Source organism: Penaeus chinensis, chromosome 23 (genome assembly GCF_019202785.1).
Source record: "Penaeus chinensis breed Huanghai No. 1 chromosome 23, ASM1920278v2, whole genome shotgun sequence".
NCBI classification, from domain to species: domain Eukaryota; kingdom Metazoa; phylum Arthropoda; class Malacostraca; order Decapoda; family Penaeidae; genus Penaeus; species Penaeus chinensis.
Window position 1 is genome coordinate 18,502,234 of NC_061841.1, and position 6,488 is coordinate 18,508,721.

General features: G+C 44.4%; 1 long non-coding RNA gene across 1 annotated transcript in view; it reads left to right on the forward strand.

Moving 5' to 3' along the window:
- Positions 1-5,902: 5,902 nt before the first annotated feature.
- Positions 5,903-6,488, forward strand: part of LOC125037281 — a 1,214-nt gene continuing 628 nt past the window's right edge. The window contains exons 1-3 of the long non-coding RNA XR_007115962.1: positions 5,903-6,018; positions 6,191-6,202; positions 6,391-6,465. This is a non-coding gene — a long non-coding RNA (uncharacterized LOC125037281). The remainder of the gene's footprint in view (positions 6,019-6,190; positions 6,203-6,390; positions 6,466-6,488) is intronic.

Here is a 6,488-nt window from a genome sequence, read left to right on the forward strand (position 1 = left end):
TGCGGTGGTGACCACCGCACCTTTGCCAACAGCTGCCCTGTACGAAAAGAGGCTATGAAAACATCCCACCAGTTGGAGAAAGAAAGAGAGAAAGAGAAAGAAGCTAGGCCTCTTAAGGTAGTGGCGCAAAAGGCAGCGCAAGAGACAGTCCAGGCAACTACTAATGCCTGGAAACCCCTTATCAACCAAGTCCGCCAGGACATTAAAACCAGCTCCATTAAGTCTGAGCCTGCCATTCACTTAGCCCTTCCAAACGATCTCTCCAAAGAGATCATGATAGTTCTTCTGCATGCCCATCTGCAGAACCTCATTGCCCCTGAGAAGGGCTTCAGGCACCATGCCAAAGAGGCCCTAGCAAAAAACAACCTTCCTGAGCTTGATCTGGGGGAAGCCGACTCCTGGGGCATCCTAAATATCATTGAGCCCCCTGTCAAATCCCAAAACGCTACCTCCATTGCCACTGGGGAGTCATCACATGATGCTGCCTTGGAGAAGCAACCCATGGAGATCCCCCCAGATCTCCCAACCACCCCTGTGACAGCTTCTAAACCTCAAACCTCAGTCAGACCAAAGGAGCAACGCCAGACACGGCTACCTCAACCCCCCCCCCCCCCCGGGAGGCCCCCAGGGAGGCCCCTCACACCTCCCCTGACCCACCACCACCATCCCCGGTCGTAAAAACATCCAAGAGCTGTCACAGATATGATGATGGATGGGACCGCCTCATGGACGGCACTGTAGTGGACCCCTCTTTCTATGGCATACGACTGTTTTCAGAAAATCCCCCAAAATACACTTACTCGGGAAGAGAGGAAATTGGGCAAGAAATCCAAAAGAACCGTATCAAGTGGCTCGTGACCAAAGCAGAGCAACATAACATGGTTATAGCTCAAAAAATACATGCACACCTCCTGGAAGGTAACATACTCGTTGACAACACCATGATCGAATACTACGGTAACATTCGCAAAATACCCAACGGACACCTCATACAAGACAGAAAATAAAACAAACAACACAGCATGGTACTTAACACACTACACTCACGCCTCACCATCATACAACACAACGTCTTACACTGGAAAACACGAAAAAACGAACTCTGCAACACCTACAGAAAACACGACCCACACATCATCCTTATAAACAGCCATGGGCTCAATAACACAAACCCACTAAAGATCTTCACATACACCGTCTATTCTTCCAACAAGTCACAAGAACAAAGCGATGGTGTAGCTATAGCAATCAAAAACAACATCCAACACAAAATCATCAACAACTTCCACTCAGACCTCTTGGCAGTCGAAATAAACACACCACAAGGACCCATCATACTGGCAACACTATACCTACCCCCACGTAGACCATACATACCAGAACCCGACATCCTGCAGCTCCTGAGACATAACAAACCAATATATATCATGGGAGACCTTAACGCAAACCATCTATTATTTGGCTACAATCATACCAACAACATAGGCAGAGGCCTTGCCTCATACATACAACAAGGCAGACTGACACACCTCGGTCCACATACACCAACATACATCACCCATAACACAGCAACAACACCTGACATAGTCCTTGCAAACCACAGAGCACACTTACACCACCATATAACAACAGACGATATCACATCCAGCGACCACCTCCCGGTCATCCTAACACTGTCAACAAACCCTATTATGATCCCAACACAACCCCGAGAATCTCTCAAACATGCAAACTGGGAGGGCTTCAAACAAGCACTCGAAAACACACAAGTAGTTGATCTCGAGGGGCAACCTACACATACAATAAACACCCACCTTGAACAGTGGTACACAGACATACAGACGGCCCGACAGGCCAACATTCCCCAAACAACATACAAAACAATCCCTCACTACAGAGAAACACATCGTCTGAAATTGCTTAAAATACAATACAGGCACTTACACGACCTTTCAGCAACACGGGGCTGGGACGCACAACTACGCACACAATACAGAGAACTCCGAACGCAAATAACACATGAAATTAGAGTAATGAACAAACAACACTGGGAATCACTGGCACAGAGACTATGTCAAAACACCAAAGACCCCAAGAAATTTTGGAGCTCCTTCAAAATGCTCATGGGGTCGAACAAACAGACCACTACATACCTGTACAATGCACACAGACAGAAGGTTGACTCGGTGGAGGAGATGGAGCTTCTCCACAGGGAATTCTGGCAACAGAATTTCCAAATCTCCCCCACCGAGAACGCCCGATTCGACCACACCACAGAGACCGAGGTAACACACTATCTACACCAACACAGAAACACAATTCTCCCAGAAAACATCATTAGACTAAACAATCTCACAGAGGACAGTCCCCTCTCCACACCTATCACTCCAGAAGAAATAGTTAACACCATCAAAAACACCAAAAACACAACACCAGGAGCAAGCAACATAAACAAAACAATCATAGAACATCTGCCACCCATAATGATCCGCAGGTTACGCCATCTCTTTAATGCGGCATTGGCTACAGGATATTTCCCCGACAAATTTAAACACGCTACCATCACCCTCATTCCGAAGTCGGGGAAGTCAGCACATGAGGTGGAGAATTACCGCCCCATCTCATTGCTGGAAGTTCCCGGGAAACTGCTAGAGAGGCTTATAACACGCAGACTCACCACACACCTGGAAAACAACAACCACCACAACAATAGGCAATATGGCTTTCGCCCACACAGGGGGACCGAGAGCGCTATCGCCCTCGCTTACGAGGAGATTGCTTTCGGTCTCGCAAACAAGCACCAGATCAACATTATACTACGAGACATCAGCAAGGCCTTTGACAAGGTCTGGCATGACGGTCTCAAATACAAACTAACACAACTACAACTCCCTACACATCTCACACGCCTCCTCTGCAGCTTCCTGGACCACAGGCCTGCCACAATACGCCTGGGCTCACACCTGGGCGCCCCCCTCCACCTCAGAAGTGGAGTACCACAGGGAAGTGTTCTTTCACCAACCCTGTATATCCTGTATACAGCCAATCTGCCACAACCTACACCTTACAGCAACCATATTTCTTATGCAGACGATATCACACAGATAATCTCACACCCCTCTAAATCACAACACATCATGAAACGAACAACAGAAAGAGCTATACAGAACATTAACACCTTTGAGCACCATTGGAAAATACAGACAAACATAAACAAATTCAAACTCATACCCATAGCACGTAGAAATTCACAACCAATCACACTCAACAACACCAACATCCCATACACAAACAGAGGAAACATTCTTGTCTTTCACTTCACAACCACAGGCTTCATATCACACGTTACACAACGAATCGCACAAGCACGCACAACACTCACCAAACTCAGACGCTTCTCATGCTGCACACCACAAACAAAGCTCAGACTCTACAAAACAACTGTCAGACCAATTCTTGAATACACACCTGTCCCACTGGTTGCAATATCTAAATCACAAAAACTCAAAATGCAATCAGTACAGAACAAAGCACTACTCTGGATACACGGCGCAACCAGACTAGACTTTATTCCTTCAGAAACACTACACAGAACATACAGCATAGAACCACTTAACACACGCATACACAGACGAGCTAAAAACACCTGGGCCCGACTATGCGAACAAGAAGACGAACACTACAATAACATCATAGACAAACACACAAACACACGCACAAACCACATTTGGTGGCCCAGAACATTAACACTCACACAAAACATAACACCTCACCCCATGTACGCACCCATATAACACTTGAGTTATAACCATCCCGCCATATTTCCTTGTTTAAGGCTATGAAAAAAAAAAAGAATAAAAATGAATAAAACCAGAAGTCACCCTCAGAATCCCCAAAGGAATGGCTGATCCACGCCGCACAGCACTTAAAACTTTAAAAACAAAGTGAGCAACCATCGGCTCTGCCAGCTCCCGTGCGTGCGGTGCGGATCAGCCAATCACGGGGGAGAGAGGGCTGGCCACCTTGACGCCTCTCGAAGATATAAATTCGGCAGCGCTGATACCACGGCTCGGTCCCAACATCCTCTATCCTTTCCCCACCATCCCACTAGTTTCGGTTCCCGGCACGCGACACTTGCTGCTAGTACTCGGGCCAGGACAATAAATCCTTTGTTGCAAGGATTTATGCGAGCCGAGGAAAGAAGTGTCGCGGCTAGTGGTGTTAACCCAATCGTGATGTGGTCGCCAGGGCCGTGCCTTTCCGTAAGTCCCGCGGCCGACGAAGGGAAACCTTCTGTCGACACAGGCGGGAAAGGCCTGCCCCTGATTAGTGACCACCTCCGAGCTTCAACCCTCTTCAACAGAAAAGGTTAGCCGAGGGATAGCCCTGGAGCCATGGCTGATGAGGCCGTGCCCAGAGCACACCACAGATGGCGCCTAATCTGTTAACTTTTATTTCCCATCCTCCCCGGTTAGCCGAGAATTCCTCTGTTGTTCGGTATAACGGGGCCGCGCGCCACTGACCCACTTCCCACGAGCGCGCGACCTTCAGCGCAGGCTCACTCTCAAGGTCGCAGGGCACGCGTACCCTACGCACCGAGGGATGGCCGGCCGCCCTCTCGCGCAGCCTCGTGTGGCGTAGGGGAAGCACCGCGCGCCCGAGTACACCCGCACCGAACACAGAGAGATTTCAGATGGCGCTGGGCCTCCCTTAACCTGTCTATGTCCCAGTCTTCCTCCCCACGGTTCTTCCCAAACTTTTCGAACTTTTCTCTTCAACCACGTTGCCCGCCTCGGCCCGCCTAGTGGTCGTGGGGATGAGCGCTGCCGAACTATAAATGGAGAGATTTCAAGGACTGAACATTTTACAAACTTACTACGGACTTGACTCGATTGCCTGTGATTATGGGAGTGCACACGTGCAGTTGCATAAGGCAGACACGCGAGTCAGAGGACGAGCAGGATGGAAATGTTCTATGGAAAAAAGGAGGAAAAAGAAAAGAAGAAAAAAAAAAAACATACTCCTAATAAAAAAAAAAAAAAAAAAGCCTTATTATTACTGACATTATATTATACTATTGTTCCCACTTAATGCTATATTCAGTCACTTATTTCTTTGTTTTCTCGTCCGTATCTTTTGTCACTCTTTAATTAATTATTGATTATTGTTTGATTGTTTATCATCCATATCACCATTATTATATTACGTTTACATTATTTCATGCTCTCCTTTCGTCCCCTCCCTGTTTGAAGTCAGACCCAGTTGTCACAACATCAATTCCCCACAGATGTTATTTCATACACTTGATCCGGTTCCATAGCAAGATATCCTTATTATTATTATTTTTTTTTTTTTTCACCAATTGCACCATACCATCATCACCCTCTACCTTTTACTTTCTTAATGTTTTTGTTTTTTCATCTTCATCATCCATTTTTATCTGCCATGTCATTTTCTATGTTTCTGACACATCTACATAAAAACAACATAAAACTACTAAAAATAAAAAACAACTAAAAAGTAGAAATTAATAAAACCAAAATATTTGTTCTAGTTAATTTTGTTCAACCATTAAGTAAAAATAAAATACAAAATAACAAAAATAAAACCAATAAAAATACTTGTTCTTGTTCTTGTCCTATATAAATTTAAAAAAAAAAGGATACCTGTTCTTGTTCTTGTTCTTGTTAATAATTCCTTTTCACTGGTTTGTCAGCATAAAAATACAAATAAAGTATAAAAAAAAAAAAAATCATAAATAAATTGTCAATTCTACCATAACTTGCCTCCTTCCTCACCTCATGATGTCAATAGAAACAAAGACAACATGCAAGGGGTGTCGCCCCCCTTCTATTAATCTACTACTTCTTTCACTTTCACCACTTTACCTTCCCTCCCCCCCCTTCTATTATTCACCTCTTTATTATGTGTTTTTCGTGTGTTTTTCGAGAAGATAGTGTTTGGAAGAAGCATACCACGTTAAGATGGATTCTCCCTTCTGCGAAGTTTTGTCCTTTAGTAAGCAATTTTAAAGTTTAGTTATAGCCTGTGTTTGTACCTCGTATGCCTTTCACTGGTTAATATTTTCGTGCTGTTGGTATGATTTACAAAAATGTGTTGATACACAACTTTATTCTAAGATATATATGTATATACAAACCCTTAAAGACTCTCTTTTCTATATTTTCAGTGTCCAACCTTGGTAAGTAATTTCTGAGTTTTAGTTGTGACCTCTATATCAGTGTTTCAACGCTATATTTTAAAATAAGTGGTGGTTATTGCTTTTTATTGATGTATATAACTTTGGCTTGACCGAAGTTAAAATGAATATGTGCGTATCTATCGATGTATGCAGAACCTTTGAGTAATTGTATTGATTCTATATTTCAGTGAAGTCCAAGGATGTTGTCCCTAAAATTTATACTGTACCGAACCTGAACGAATGTAGTTCCGAGTTTCTTAAGAGTGAGTACACTGTTATTACTATT